The following is a 16121-nucleotide window of genomic DNA, read 5'->3' as shown; positions in this document are numbered from 1 at the left end:
ATGCGCGAGGGGGAATCTGTGGCGTTTGCACAAGCTTTGCCTGATGATCGATCTTACACAACCCTGCACTGATTGGACAGGATGATATGGGCAGGGTGGATTTTTGCAAAAAAAGTGTGAAAAATGTGGTAGCCCACCTAATACCAGCATGGTGAAAGATGTCTATGTGCTGTGTGTCTAAGCACGTGTGTGTTTATGTTGTCAAGGAAGTTTAATTGAACTGAACTCTTCTCGATTGAAGTGAATTGACCTGAATTCAATACACTGATTTGAATGGTAGGCTCTCCTAATGTGTTTCTGAAAATGCCTGACAAAATCATTAGTGTTTGTTGTTCAGTATCCCCAATGCTTGAGGCATTGCTGACGCTCCTAATCCAGCACCATGAAACCGATCAAATAGCCAGTACATGGTCACATAATGTGATACCGTACGCATCATGCTGTAACATGAGGCAGATGTCTCAAACTGTACTTTCAAAGTATCCCAATTGTTAGCAATTCAATCTAGGCCATCATCTGTTTGTAACATAGTAAGCAGTCCCTCCTGCCACCACATTATTGTTCTCTCCCATCACTGTTCCTTCTTGTGGAAGTCTCAACTCCCTTCCATGCAGGTAATGCAGACAAATGGGGCTTTAATACTATTCACAGTCCCATCCTACATTCCCTCGCTTTGTCCTAAGTTTGCCTCACGTTTAAACGCATTTCTCGACCTTAAGCAGCACTTTATTGTGGCGTGTTATTTTGTCCAATTGGATTAAAAAGACAGCAACTAGGAATCCATTTGAACCTGATCCTTGCTCAGGCTTCCTCAGCCAAGTCCATTAACTGTCATACTTGTCCAAAAGCCCTCCCGTGCAATGGCCAAATGTGTAAGTTGATGCATCATCAATAACCATGCAGAGAGAATTGCACAGTCTTTAAAAAGTAAAACCTTATATTTTACGTCTTTCCACTGAGACAGTAGATCAAATCAGCAACAGCACAGGCCCCGCTCTAATATGTTTAAACACTGATGAGACGCAATTCTAGACTCCCCTGAATGGGACCACGGCACTCTCACTCTCAGTGCCTCAGCGTAAAGTGGTCTCATCCATGAAGTTATGAGTGTAGACGCACACACTGGTGCTAGTTTACCCACATTAGAGGCTTCTTATCAGGGCTTACGAGACCCATCCCCTTCTCACATCTCGATCATGAAATACTTTTCTTTCCTATGGAGTGGTCTCCCTCGTGGAGCTTTGTGAGTGGAGAGGCAGGAGCTCGGGCGTATGAATCCCTGTGGTGAGTGCTACTCTTTGGGCTTTTTTTTCCATGGATCTCCCCCCTGCTGTCTGTTGGGACTCTGTCTTGATGCTGTAGAGTAAGAGGACACCAGTGCCCTGAGCAGCCTCTCAGATTTATTGAAACTTCATGTCCTGTCCCGGTAGCTCATTTGTCAGGAGACCTAATTTACACCGGCCCTTAAGACTAATTGCAAATTTGCGAAAAAATGCTGATGTCGTTGGAACTGAGGAGGCTTTTTTGCCCCTCCCTCAGTGTCCCTTGCCATACATTCGCTAATGCGTTTCATCTGTAGAGCATAAAATAGACAGTGTTTCTTTCCTGTGTGTGCGCGTGTGAATATGAGTGCAAAGAGAGACAGTATGGTAGGGTGTGTGAAAGAGAAAACGCTCCAAGATAAACCCCTAATGGAACTGCTAACAAACAGGAAATCGTGACAAAAACACAAACATTATTTACTATTTAATTCAATTCTGCGAGACCAGTGCCTTCCCATCTTCCCTATCAAGTTATGAAGGCCAGAAACAAACCCCAAGACACTGGGCCACATGGCACTGTCTATTCTTGGCAACCAGCAGACATCACATGACAATTAGCAGTACAATTATCTCAGCCACTGGGTAGCTCTATGTGCAGATGGCAATTGCTCCTAATGAGAGGACTTTTATTAAGCAGAACATATGCATATGAAATATAAAGAGATTTTAATTTTTAACATAAAATTCTGAATTTTTGCATTTTATTCCTGCACATACACTACAGGAATGGCATCACTGCGTGTAGTTTTATGTAAATGTCTTAATCATAGAAGGGCAGATTCCTGAAGTTTCTGTAAATGTTCCCCATAAATGCATAATGATTCAGATGGCAAAAAATCTGAGAAGAACGAAGGTCTGTTGTTAAAGACAGATCATGGTTTCACCCTGACCGTTAGATTACATTTCATTTACACGTCTTCCAACAATAATGTTTATATCCTTAAGAGGGTGTGAAGTATTTTGGGCTAAATGGCAGAGCTGTGGTGTGCAGTGTTCTCTGCAGATGTGAGAGCAGAGTACATGCTGGTTGATTTTAGGGATAATATGCAACCACATGACTCAATCAGGAGATCTCCTCCCTTCATCAAGATTTTGACACATTCAGCATACTTTGTGGCCGATTCACATGCAAGTATTTAGAAAACTGACAGATTCTTGTCATGGAAAACGTGTTTCAGGAAATCTCCTCTGCATGTGTGCACACTTTTGAAAGTGGAACCATGTACAATTTTGATTCGGGGGTTTCCAGTAATTATTTTTCCATCTCCCGTTGATTCACTTGTAGTCCTTGCAAAGTCTTGAATACTGTCCTGAAAGAAATTTTGCTTGAATACAGCATGCTTATACACATATGTAGAAAAACCTCCCTCCCCTTTTCCTAACATGTTTTGATGAAGCAGTTTTGGCACAGTATTTCAGCAGCAGCACGCATACAGAGAGAGAGAAAAAAATACTGCATAGGGGAAGTTTGAAGGGTAGAGCAATTATCTGATTACGAAAAACATTAAATGTCAAAAAGAACAACAACATGTAATTGGCTTGGTGTGTTCAAGCTGCAGAAGGCCAGATGTAGAAATGTGTGCATGCCTGTCAATGTAATGGCTAACAGCTTGACCACATAGTCCATAAGGCTTGCACCAGGAGGGCTAAAACAGCAATAAAAATCCAATGCTAGCATTTGTTAGTACTAGACACTCCAATTTGATTGGTAAAATTCACACTCTAATGGGCTTATAAAGGATTTCTTGGGCCCAGAACAATGAGCTGGAGGGCTAGAGCAGTGCCAGGTCATGGACACCCAGCGATTCACAACATCCCCCCCTTCTGGGCATGCTTAGTTTCCTCCATATCCACCAGTTACCCTCTGTAGCTCTGTTTAAAAGCCAGTCGGGATGTTCCAAAGGTATTTAATAGTAGTGGTGGTGGAGGTAGTGGTGGGGATTTCTGGACCTCCCACACTCAGGTTCAACCAAAGAGCCATGGCTTTTCTGTTTCGCCCCACCCCATCTCTGCCTCTTGCTCTTTCTATTTCTTTCTCTCTCCCCGGCCATATGTGTAAGTATAGGGAAAAAAGCTCTTTAACCAGAGGCACCTTTCTCTTGCACCTTACCCAGTTGCTCCCCATTTTGGTGAAGACAATACAGAGGGATAGAAAGCCCACACATAGGGAACACATTTAACCAGGCGAAGGGCCAGAGCATTGCATTCCCATGGACCTGCTAGGGGAAAGAACTGCGGAGCACATTTTACATGTAAATATTCCGAATTGGATGTGGCACATCCTCTCTTTTTTTCTTTGTCTTTTTTTCCCTCCTCCCTGTTTCTCATGTCTCATCCCCTTCACTCAAATCAGGCTTCCATGTTTTGACTGGCTATGTTGGCCACGGTGGCCAAGACAGGAGTAAAACAAAAGCAGAGAAGGGCTTTGGATTCATTTGATTTTGATTTGTATTGCATCAGGAATTCAGACTTACATTTCACGCCTGTTGTTCAGAAAAGACAGCCAGCTTTACCTCATGGCTCAGATATTTGGTGGTATGCAGCAGAAGGGCATGTTCAACACTCCCTCTGTGAAACCATGTGTTCCGTATGTATTTGTTTTTGTATATTTGTGTCTATGTCTATCGTGCTGTCAGTTTTGACTTAAGGCCTAAGGGCTTGTTTCATTTTGTGTATGTGAATGTGTACAAGCCTTGTTGCCTCCTGAGACCATTGTGTGTAGCCCCATCTCCAGTTCCCCTTTGCGATACTGATCTTTATCTTTTACACATGTAACTGGCACACTCCATCAGCTGTTTTCTCTTTTGTTTGTTGTGGCTGTCAGTCCTTTGTATTTGATGTTATGCCATGTCTAATACATGCTGTAAAACCAATTGGCCACTAAGACCAATAAAGATTAAAAGGTCCCATATGATGCTCATTTGGGTTTCTACTAGAATATGTTTTCATGCTTTAATGTTCAAAAGACACATCTTTCTCTTCTGTCTGAAACACTCCCCATCAGCTGAAGAAGCCCAGTCTGCTCTGATTGGTCAGCATTTTGGGGTCTTTCTGCATCATCATTGAGGCCTGGGAATGACTGTAACAGCACTGTAGTGGCATTTTCTACCATAGCATAGTTGTGACATTAAAACCATAGAGAAGTCCCGACAGCTCGTTTAAAGGCACAGTTTTTGAATATGAGCTGTGTGCATTTCTCGTGGATAGAGTGTTTTGATACTTTCACAGTATTTATACAGCACCTCGACCTGCTTTATAATAAAAAAAAGACATATAAATCTCACTTTTTACAATATGGGACCTTCAAACTTAAACTTTAGCTGGTGCTGTATTTGGATGAATATGTCTTTCTGTTTCTGTAATAGCAATTTAGTGTAGCATGTATGAGATCTCAATTTCAGTGTGTGTTTCTTTCTCTTCCCCAGTGGTGGTGATGGTGGCAATGGTGGGATTATGGAGTGGGTGTTTGCTCCTTTTCAACAGTCTCTCCACATGGCCTCCTGCCTCCTTTGTCTTTTTATAGCCTCCTTATGGGAGACGCTACACTCTCCCCGAATGCAACACAAGCCAAAACACCTCTCAGTTCCTTCGCCAGAGCCTGTTACCCAGGGAATACTGCTATTCCTCCCCTACTTTTCTACACACACCTTCTCTCATCTCTCATCCCCCACCTACAATCCCTCTCTCTTCAGCCTGGACACAGATTTTTGTTTTTGGAGCACAAGGGTGATATGTGAGTCATAGCGTTACATTTGAAACTCAAGCCTTAGGTTTCAAGTATGACAAGTTTAACCTTATGTGTTCCTGAATTATTATAGTCACCTTTCAGTCACATTCATTTCATCACCTTCATTTTGCAGTGGAAGGAATGTCAATCATTCTTTGCACTATGAAATCATCTGGACAACTTGACTGATTTATCGTAAAAGTATGCTGACCAGTATGTGCTGTATACCATCGTTTACCAAATGTATTTTAGTTAGTTGTTTTTGTTGCCTGAGAGAAAGCTCCACTCTAAAATCCCACTGTGACTGTGAGCATTATATACAGTCAGTGCCAGTGGAGTTCATTGTTTTACATCAATAGTACAGTACCACACCTCATGATTCTACATTGATTTACTACTGTCCAGGCAGACTTGTTGGTTTTCACTCATTACAATACAATCAAAGAATCAACTTGTAGAAATTTGAGTGGGACAGGTAATCCATCACGGTGACCAATTTGCCACCTTTCCTTTCCCTTTGACAAGATTAAATTATATTTTTGTTCCACCGACATGCATGTTTTTGAAAGATATGTCCTAGAGAACATTCATTCAAAGCTGTGCCACCTACAGAACAAACAGTATGCAAATTTATTTAGTTGTTCATTACATTACAAAATAGAGCTAAACTGCCCAAGCCAATACATTCACCGATATTAGCTTATTGCAGAGTTATTAATATCACTGTGTCAGGCAATAACTAACAAGAAGTTACAGTAAATATATGCCAAAACTAGGTTTGAAATCATTTATGACCACCTGTTCCCATCCCAACTCGTCACATTTGGACACTTTGTCCCAGGACCCTTTTCGTCACTTGTCATTGCACTGGGTAGCCCTGCGCGTCCAACTGTGATGCTCCACTATTGGCGATATTTTTGACACAGGGAACATGTGGTTAACGTAATGGATTCAAACAAAACCATGACATGACAAAGCATTGGTATTTGACGCCCTGGGAAAGAGAATGGGCTGTTTATGAACAGTGTCATCATTACTGTACATAGTTTGTCAATCAAAGAGAACTGACAAGTGTATTTTTCAGTAATAGTAGCAGTAGTTTGCAGAACTTATTTTACTTAAGTCTGTACTAGTACCAATGGCTGCCCAGTTTCTCCTAGAATAAGCTTTCCAGGACCCTGCACAGAATAGGCAGGTATAAAAATGGATGGATAGGTGGCAAGTTGAGACTATGGCTGCCCAGAAAGTAGAACATTTAAAAAAAAAATGATGACGTGCTTTTGGAAGGGGTCAGCATGCAATAATATAACATATGTGTGCAGTTAATGGGCCATAACAAGCAAAACCACCTCATGGCCTGCAGACTGCATGTGTTTAAGGTGTTTTTCTTTGTTTTCCACACAGGCCTTATTGACCACATAAGCCATTACTTAGTTTGGGTATTTCATGTGTCTACAGTTTGGATAACTTATTGCCCCTTTCTCTGTGTGCTGGCAGCTTTGCACACCCAGCCCATTCCTAACGGGCTCTGGCCTTCTTCCTGTCTCTGTCCCTCACCACACCCACCCTGCGCCCCTGTGTGGCATCAGACATACAGGCGTGCCATTGCACTGACATGGTCGTTTGTCTTCTGACCACCGTGGCATATGGAGAGGGCTGGCACTGCACAGATGTCCACTAAGTGCTGATGAAGGGAGTGAGGAATGGATGGGCTGGGGCTAAGAGGATCTTTGCCGGTGCTGCTGGAGCCTGGTACTGCTCTGCCCTGCTGCTGTTATTAACTTTACTGTACTGAGGAGGGGGGCAACAAGGCTATTCAATAAAGTATGTGTTTCCAGATATCTAGAAAAGTGAGTGAGCATGTGTTTGCCTTCACTGTTTCTCTACCTTTGTGTGTCTGTATCCCTCTACCTCTATCTATAGTGTGTGTGTGTGTGTGTGTGTGTGTGTGTGTGTGTGTGTGTGTGTGTGTGTGTGTGTGTGTGTGTGTGTGTGTGTGTGTGTGTGTGTGTGTGTGTGTGTGTGTGTGTGTGTGTGTGTGTGTGTGTGTGTGTGTGTGTGTGTGTGTGTGTGTGTGTGTGTGTGCGCGTGTGTGTGCGCGCGCGCGCGCGTGTGTGTGGTTGTGTGTGTGTGTGTGCGTGCGCGCGCTAGTGGGTGCTTTCTGGTGGAGCTCTAGTGTACTAAGGAGAAAGAGGGTGTGGATTAAAGCTGTAGGTAGAGCAGAGAGAGCCTGAAAAGAATAATTTGCAGCTTAAGGCCAATAGCTTCAAAGTCATGAATCCTCATGGGTGAGCCTGCCAGGCTCTGAACCTGTCAATGGTAACTTACTCCTCGGATAGCACGCCAAAGACTTCAATAATGACATCACCCAGGCATGGGGGTAGTGAAGAGGAGCTGGGGTAGAGTAAGGGAGAGCTGAGAGACGGGCCAGCTTTCAGGGGTGCGAGCACGGCCCTTCAGAGTACTTTGGAGTCCCGCTTGACGAGGGCTTTGCAGCTGCCTGATACCGGCCGTTGTTCTCTGTGCGATTGGCCACAGAAGCCACCAGGGTGGCTTATCAGATTTATTGAGGCTTAGCGTTTGACGTCCGGAGTGTGTGTGTGTGTGTGTGTGTGTGTGTGTGTGTGTGTGTGTGTGTGTGTGTGTGTGTGTGTGTGTGTGTGTGTGTGTGTGTGTGTGTGTGTGTGTGTGTGTGTGTGTGTGTGTGTGTGTGTGTGTGTGTGTGTGTGTGTGTGTGTGTGTGTGTGTGTGTGTGTGTGTGTGTGTGAGAGAGAGAATGGAGGAGGAACCGGGTGAATAGGGAAAGGGTCATCCCTCTAACGATCCACTCGTCCCAGTTAATTTAGACAGCACCCAGGGGTCTGACAGTGAAGAGGCAAGACTTTGCACCACCTCTCACTGGAGTCCTTACAACTTGAGCCCAGCAAAGCACTTATGTAGCTCCCCACATGAACCCCCCCCCCCCCCTTTGATAATGCTGTTGTGCTCATAGTTGTGAGGTGAAATTAAATTTGACAGAGCTGCAGTTATCTCACCCTGTAGACCAACTGTATTTTATACTATAGGCAACATGATCAAATTCTGTACTGCCTAATACCACACTCTGTCTGCATCCAATTGGTAAGTTTACCACAAACTAATAGGATGTGGATATGTTACCTTGAGTCGTGGTGTTCTTGGAGAAAAAAGTGCGCACCGCAATCTTGTCTCTGTCAGATTTCCCAAGCTTAGGTTTCTGACACACACTTCAAAGTCCCCCTAATGAGTGGAAAAACATTGCCGGCTCCTGCACGACATTAAAGAGTACCATTTTTTTGTGTGTGTTTTTGCTGCATTATATTTCACAAGATTTCCCTTCCAAATGTTAGCAACTCATTTTCACCTCCAGCACAAACAAACAGTGAAGTTTCGCCCATTGTAGCCTGTATCAAAGGCAGCATTTGTTAACAATAAAATTCTGGTTTGAAATTGCTCCAACACAGATTTTTTGCTCAAGCGCTGGCCAATATTTTTATGCCATAGAAATCAAAAAAGGAGAGAAATGGCTGGAAGAAAGAAGGCAATATATAAAGCGTGTAAGGGAACTGCCAGACAAACTATTAGTAACATACTTCAGTTTTATTTAATTGCTCAAGTGCAAAGGCTTTGTTCTTGCCGATGTCATCTTTTCAGTTATCAGCACTGTGTTGTTTAGAGAACTTGGCCCCTATTAAAAGCATATCGAATTTGGGACGTGCTTCCCAGCCTCCGTAACAGATATGGAGAATCGATAAGAGCATTACAAGGCTGTGACAGAATGGCCCCCCACCCCCTCTCCTCTCATGTCTAAAAGGATGACCGTGTGACAATGGGTCTCGCTTGTGCTCCTGAGATCCTATCCAGGACAGATCACATTATCTGTCGGGTGGCATAAGGGGTCATTAACCCTTCTGCGACACTGTGGGCAGAGCATGGTGGCTGAAGAGAACGTTTGATTAAAACCTTAAACAAATCCAGCCGTGCATGTTTTAAATACACCAAGATCTGGATGCACTGTGAGTGTTGTGTTTCTGTTACAAGCTATTTTGACAGCAAGTTTCTAGCCTCATCAGTATCTGTTTCTCCATGGTCTCAGTCGCCTGAGACACATTTAGCTCCCTCAACATCAGTACCAATTCCATTTAGGGGTAAAAATGTAAAAATTCTCCCTCTACTCATTTCCAGGTGTGTGTGTGTGTGTGTGTGTGTGTGTGTGTGTGTGTGTGTGTGTGTGTGTGTGTGTGTGTGTGTGTGTGTGTGTGTGTGTGTGTGTGTGTGTGTGTGTGTGTGTGTGTGTGTGTGTGTGTGTGTGTGTGTGTGTGTGTGTGTGTGTGTGTGTGCGTGCGTGCGTGCGTGCGTGCGTGCGTGTGTGTGCGTGCGCATGCGAGTGTGTGTGAAAGAGAGAGAGAGAGAAGGAGAGAGAGAGAGAGAATAGTTCAGGGAGAAATACAGAGACACGGAGAGGATAAAAAATGAGCAATGGGGTTTGTTCAGGTTCAAGATGCATTGTGTCTGTTGGCAGCTTGTTGGGCCAACATTGTTTGACGTTCTACCCCTAGTGCGTTTGTGAGCCTTTGAGGGCTTTATGGCTCGGTGTGACTCTGCCGCCAATAGGTTCCAGATGCCGCCGGTGTGGGAACCAGGGAGTGGAGCGAGAGGGGAGACGGGGAAGAAGCATAACCAGGTGTGACCCATTGCAATCTGGGATGTTCTCCATGGATATTCAGACTAATATGCATGTGTGCGCGTGTGTTGAAGAAACAGTGGGATACAATGTGTTCTCAATCTGACACTGGAGAGACAAACAGACAGATCCACAAAATTGTGGACACGCAAAAACACTTCTACTTTTACATGCAATCTTTTTTTTTTTCTAACTGCGTGTTTTTGCACTCCTGCAAGTAGCCCCTGCACCCACCCTTTGCCAAGGCACGGAGTTCATGGTTTGAGTCGCGTTGTTCAGCACATTTGCTGCTGGCACCAGTGTAGTCCAACATATGGCAGCACTCTGAGCCTTCAAGCCCAGCGTTGGGGCTCTGAACAGAACCTGCCAGCTCCACAGTGGCCTACTGTAAGGGAAAATTGTCAGCAGGACCATTTAAGGTCCCAAACCACAAGCACTGATAAATGTCTGCATTTCTCTATGTAATTACCTTCAATCCGGTGTCCCTTTTCCAAGGGGCCAGGAAGGAAACAACAGAGTTTAGAACTGCAACAACGCTTAACTGGTAAAAAAAAACAGAAATACTCTAGCTAAATGAAGAATCGTTCTGCTGTGTGTAATTAGAAAAAAAAAGATGGGGGTGGGAAGAGGTGGAGCTGAGTTCAGCCAATGTGTTTTTCATTCAAGGAAAGGTAAAACAGAGATAAGTTAGATAGAAATTTGCACTGGCAAAAAGTCACCGGTCACTGATGACAGTATAAGCTGAATGTCAGTTGTCTAAGTTCATTCATGACGTCACTATATATAGACGTATGAACAAAAACAACTTTAAAAAAAAACGGAGAACAGAGAAGTCGAGGATTTTAAACATTAATTATTAATTAATTAACATTAACATTAATTCACTAAGTACATGTGTATATTAAGGTGAGGACAAACAGATTTGTATTTGTGACATTTTTGGCATATTGACATACAGGAATTACTGTACATCTGTTAATCTACATCAGCAAATTTGGTTAATACAAGTTGTTTCAAAGTAGCTACTCATGCTGCAGCACTAAAAGTGGTATGCAAGCATTCCCCAGAAAGAATTTATCACCACCAGCGTGGGGTAAAATATTACTATTTGAGCAAATGAAAAGAGCTCATGGAAAAGGGCTCTGCACCAGTTTCTCATCTTTGACCAATTTGTAGATTGCCGGGATTTTGGACCATTATTGTTTTACTGCACACAAAAGTTTTCTAGCACTGATTTAAAATTCATTTTTGGATTAAATTGAGTTGAGATTTTCTTAAGAGACAAAATGCTAAACCGTGGTTGATATATGATGATGTAATTAGAGTGACGAATGGCATGAGCCTTCAGTCATTAGTTTTGAGGTAGGTGAGGTATGCTATCTAAGGAAAGACTTCTCTTGTGTAAGGCTTTTTTATAGCAAAATAGTATCTGCTACTGTTCTCACGGGGCTGCTACTGTTGTCGATAATCCCTTCCTCTTCAATCCATCATCTGCAAAATACACACTGGCCACCCCCACCTGTGTCTGACTCAAGAGGGGTGAGGGCCCGTTAACCTGCTCACACAGGCCATCGGCTCGGGCTGCCGATTCCCCGCCTCTCTGTTTAGATTATTTCCACGGAGGCGGGTGACTCTCTTGTGTCACTGATAAGAGCGCAGTAGGGTGGTGGCAAGAGGGTCAAACCACAGGGGGAATAAAAACTCAGGAAAACACTGGGAAAAAAAATCTTTATCCCCTAGAAAAAGTACTTTTCCCCCCAAACTTCTTCACCACGGCGCAAGGCTATTACACTGATAGAAATTCCTCTCCCTCCTCGACAGTCTGGCCCGGAGTACGCGAGGGGCCAGAGTCTTAGCCACATCTCAAGCTAATTTACAAAGATCCCGAATTATTCTCTTATCTTGGGCTTTAAAGGTTGTAAGGTTGATTAACAAGGCTCTGTCCTGTTTATCAGTTTGGGGCTGGGTGCGGAAAATAGCCTGCGATAAGTGCACAGACCATTAAATATTCTATTTCCCCTAATATTTGTCGGCAACCATCTGCTTAACTGATCTCCCTTCACTTTAATTAAAAGGGATTCCCGTCTTGTTGGGGTCATTATGTGCTGGCGGACGCCAGGAGAGGGGTTTGTGATGAGTTCAGCGTTCCCTCTGTCCCTGGGTTGCCAGAGGGCTTTTTTCATCCTCCCTTCCACCCTCTTCTGAGTTAACCCCTTCCTATCCTGCTGCACTTCCACCTTGTTATTTAGCGGGTGAAGCAAACTAAAGAGTTAGTAAGTCCAACAATTCTAAAAGAGATCCACTGTGTGCTGGTGCAAACTTTTCTCTTCACTAGGGCATAGTATAGATATTCACACTATCTCCCTCAACTCCGGGGCATGAGACTCTGGCTGTAATGGTTTGATTTGCCCAACACTAGTTGGATCGATGCGGCTGTTTACAGTTTCTCCCTCTCTCATCCCTTTTGTCTTTTTTCTAATTTAGTGTTCCCAAACCATGGACAGGGGTCTGAGTCTGTCTGCTGTGCTTGCATCTTCGCCCTCCTCCCCACTCTCCATCACTGTCCATTGATGTTTTTCCCCTCTCTTTCTTTTCTCCTCTTCCTCTCTCCTTCCTTGGTTGGTCTTGGAAAAAGAGCTGCATGCCTCCACACTTCTCGACAAGACTGATGGCTCGTCAATAGCATTAGCCAGCATTGCAGGCCTCACTGGTGTAGAACCAAATCAATAAGGCCCAGTAAAAAGTCTTATACGTGTATGCGGTCCATCCCAGCCAAGGCTCATGTTACCACAGATGAGTTTTTATAAGAATTCAGGAGTGACCATCTATTTTATTCCCTTTAATCCCACATTTCCTCAGCACTGCACTAACATTTATAAGTGCTTCTGCTCACAGTCATCCAGTCTCTTTTAGTACAATTATGTACTGCACCCTTCAAAAAGTTGAAAGAAATGTCTCCATGCAAATTCACATTAAATATGGATTTTTAAATTTAACAGCTGTAATAGCAATATAAAATCCTTCTGTCCCCTAAATTCTGGTAATTTACCCTCTAATTATAGCATGCTATTACAATTAATTAGTCCTCAGTGAAAAATGATTTATCATTTCAGTGCAGTGAGGTTTATTTTTGTGTGAGTGTGTGAATTCATTTTTTGAAGATAAATTTCGAATGTTGGAAGAAATAAAACTCAGAAATCACAAGGATTTGAGTATATATAGTTTACCTATGCAATTAATTGTCTATATCTTTTTTTTCTTATCTCTGTATCTTTATGACCCCCACACTCAATAATGCAATAGTACAGATAGACACTGATCTTTATGAGCCTGGAGAGACTCACAAAGTAAAGTTTTGTTGAGTGCTGCAAAACTGTTGATATTTCTATACTCACTACTTCAGAAGTCTATCACTGACTGATCTGGGTGTCCGTCATCTTCTAAGTGCTTTTTTTTCCCCAATAAAATATGTTGAAGTACGACAAATTATATTCTTTCCGGTCATGATGTCCAGTGAAAACAATTGCCTCTAAGCTGCACACTTCACTACTGAAAAAAGTAGTCTTGGAAAGGCATGGGCAGGGTGGAGGTGGCTCACCACTTGGACTTTGCCGCTTCTCTGGTCCGCAGTGCATAGGGCTTTTCACAGGTTGGGGCAGCAGAGGTCTACAGCGAGTCCGTCATAGTTTTCATGTACTTCCAAAAAATCTCAAACCTGACAGGTGGTGCTGCTAATAGACCTCGCAGCTCTCTCTCTCTGCGGGGATTGACAGAACTCCCGGAGCAAGTGTGAACCAGGTTCAGTGTGTCAGGGGTCTTCAGCAATGTTGGCAACAAAATATTTATATAATATTTGTTCATTCATTTTAAAATGACGCTATTATGCACGCAAGTCTACTGACTTATTTCATTTTGAAAATTATATAAATAAAAATATCCGACTTTTCAATACAAAATATTATAAACGTCTTGGTGATCTCATTCTTTATATAGCCTGCCATCAGTTGTTTTTAAGTTCAATATAATATTTGAAATTGGTCCCATATGTCCGGGACATTGAAATCTACCAAGAAATTTTAACCGGCACCAATTTTGTTATAGATTGACTGATACCTTTTCCAGAAGTGTTGCTCAAACACTTACCAACTCAGTTTGTGTATCTGGCCTTTGGTTGCTCCTGGTGGTAGATGGCTCCTCTTCATCATTGTTAAACTGGCAGCTCCTTCTTTTCCTTTCTGCAGTTTCTTTTTTTTTTGCATTTCCATACCTTCCAAGCTCTAATTTGCATTAAAAATGACAACTTACAATGGAAATTAAGCAGCAGACACAAACATTATATAATACAATAGTATAATGTTGTTTTTCATAGAGGTTACTGACTACATGGTTTACTGTGAAAATCTTTTTTTCCATATCAGACATGGTTGTTAATGCCAAGCTCCTTTTTACGATCAGATTGTATAATGCCAAAAACACTATAAATCTTTAGATGCTGCTTCTGAAATGGATAGTGGGCCTCTTGTCTATAGATAGCTTACAGCATTAGTTAATATCTGATACTGACTGTAGTTTTGCTACCTAAGAGGATGACAGCAGCTGATTTTGCACACTGGCAATGCTTCTGTCTGTTCAGAATTATCATTAAATTGATTTACTAATAACAAAATAGATATCAATTTGACGACATATAAGTACTGTGTGTAATTATACAGTACTATAGGGTGACATGATCTGTCTGTGTCTAAGCAGTTAATACTATAACTTTACAGCTTGATTTTTCTATTGCATGACACTTGCATGTTCTCTCTGCAGTGGAATTGTTTTTTTCTGACAGCACTAGCTTCCTTCCACAGTCAAAAGATGTGCTATTGAACTGGAGAAGGTACAGCACATGCTATGTGTAGATATTTGCAGTGAAAATACTTTACAGGCACTATTCATTGAAATTTTGTGACCATGTCTTTGTCGCTTGCGTTTTACTGTAGCTTGTGGCAGGAAAAGAGGGATGTGCCCTATTCATTTTTCCCATATACTCTACTTGCCCGTGAACACGAAGGTGATTAGAGGTAGTGATTCATCTTCTTTCTCTGTGATGAACTGATCTGCACAGGTTTGCAATGCTTGAATAACCAATCTGATATCTTTTTGTAAGTTAACCATAAAATCTGTCGAAATACTATTCCAGATTGCTTATGTTGCATTGACAAACAAATGTATTTCTGGAACATAACATTTAACTCAGCCCGCCATTGACGGACGCGGACTCTTCAATGGTCTGACTCTAAGGTCAGACACACCGATGGACTGATGGACATCTTCGCCCTGACAACCTATCCACCCTGCCCCCTCTGGCAGAACCCTTTCCAGTTCAGACACAACAAAGCTCGCCCTGGCTGTCTCTCTCTCTTTCTCTCTGTCTGTCTGTTTGTCTGTATGCCTTCTCCCACAGTAAACAGCTCTGCTTCTCAAAGGTCAGCCTAGGGCCAACGTGTTTGTCAGGCCAAGTGATGGCCCTTCTGCCGTCAGACACACACTCAGTTATGTAGCGGCGCACAGCGCCCACAACCTCCCTGGTGTCGCTAAGGAAGGGAGTGTGTGTTTCAGATGGGTGGGTGTGGATATATTTGAAAAGTGGTGGGAGTATCTTCTACTAACCCTGCATATAATCAATACCATAGAGCACTATGAAATCTTGTGTGTGTGTGTTGTGCAGTTATTAACAATGACAGGGTATCAAGGAACTGGTGTGTGACAAAGAGGAATGGTGTCTAATTCAAGGTCAATAAGGCCCATGTCACGCCTTCACTTTCATAGAGGGGAGGGAGGAGGCATTATGTTCCTGTTGGTTACCAGAGCAAACATGACATCCCTGCTGGAGCTCATATCAATTTGTAATTTGACCCCCAGTCACAGCAAATGATGTCAGCACAGGTCACCATCGCAAATGACCCTACATTTGTCTGTTGTCGTTGTCAATTTCTGTCTTCTGTGTCACATTGTTGTTCTATTGTTAAGCAGTTTTTTTTTTCTTTGACCCATGTTAATATTCATAGATGTTAATATTCTTTATTTCCTGTGGAGTCATACATGACAAATATTGATGGCTCGCTAGAACTCAGAGCTTTCATAAAGGGATGAAAAAGCTGCATATTCTTGTACTTAAAAACAAGCTGAAGCCGGTTTTAAGTACATTTAGTATATATTTTTTCCCCAAAACATAGCTCTTTTATAAGGGCATTTAATTTAATTTAATTTCAGTATATGATCAGACAAAGATGGGGTATGTCCTTTGTTTCCCTCCTTCAGTGACCATCTTACTAATTTGTAAAGACCATCAGCACCTTCTCCTCATGCCAGTACATCTTTTAAT

Source organism: Echiichthys vipera (genome assembly GCF_963691815.1).
Source record: "Echiichthys vipera genome assembly, chromosome: 2".
NCBI lineage: Eukaryota > Metazoa > Chordata > Actinopteri > Perciformes > Trachinidae > Echiichthys > Echiichthys vipera.
The sequence above is the reverse complement of the archived record's forward strand: the minus strand, read 5'-3'. Positions refer to the sequence as shown.